The sequence below is a fragment of the Gobio gobio genome (assembly GCF_949357685.1).
Source record: "Gobio gobio genome assembly, chromosome: 24".
Classification (NCBI taxonomy): Eukaryota; Metazoa; Chordata; class Actinopteri; order Cypriniformes; family Gobionidae; genus Gobio; species Gobio gobio.
In genome coordinates, this window is record NC_137120.1 from 2,136,753 (window position 1) to 2,137,337 (window position 585).

Below are 585 nucleotides of genomic sequence, written 5' to 3' on the forward strand. Positions count from 1 at the left end.
ACTATTACACATCTGATCAATCTCAACATGCTTAAGTTTGTGTCAAGCATACATTAAAATGGTTGTTGCTTTGGTTGTTCATTCGAATTTAAAAATGCAAAACTATAATTTCCTCTGTCTAGATAAGGAAGTTGATGTGTAATGTATATGAGATGTAGCCTTACTTCCTGGTGTTCAATGCCATGTTTAAGCATAAATATAAGAGCGCACAATAACTATGAAGTAAACCATTGTCTACTGTGGCTAATATTTCATAAACACTGAGGAAGCATTCCTTCATTATAGGCTGTATGTGTGTCTTAATTTGATTCTTACCCGAACTCGAGGCCATTTCAACAGCTTGAATCAAAACCGAAAGAAAACCGAGTGCTCGTCTAAAGAGATTATATTATTCCGCTGCTATAAAGCTGCTGTCCGTAACTTTTTTTGTGTTCAAGATTTACAAAAAATATATAAGGAGAATTTACAACATGAATCCATTTTCCAAACCGTGTTTTTGTCTTTCCCTGAATCATTATGGTACACTTATAATAAGTGTTTATGTTGGGACTATTTCAGAGCGGAGCCGCTGCGGAGGAGCTCAGT

At 35.6% G+C, this 585-nt stretch overlaps 1 protein-coding gene across 2 annotated transcripts in view; it reads right to left on the reverse strand.

The window, feature by feature from the left end:
* The window catches only part of LOC307121073 (GTPase IMAP family member 8-like), a 10,680-nt gene extending 10,304 nt beyond the window's left edge, over window positions 1–376 (reverse strand). For both annotated transcript variants that reach the window (XM_079808486.1, XM_079808485.1), the window contains exon 1: window positions 316–376. The gene's annotated coding sequence lies outside the window, so the exon portion shown is untranslated. The remainder of the gene's footprint in view (window positions 1–315) is intronic.
* Between the last annotated feature and the right edge of the window lie 209 nt (window positions 377–585).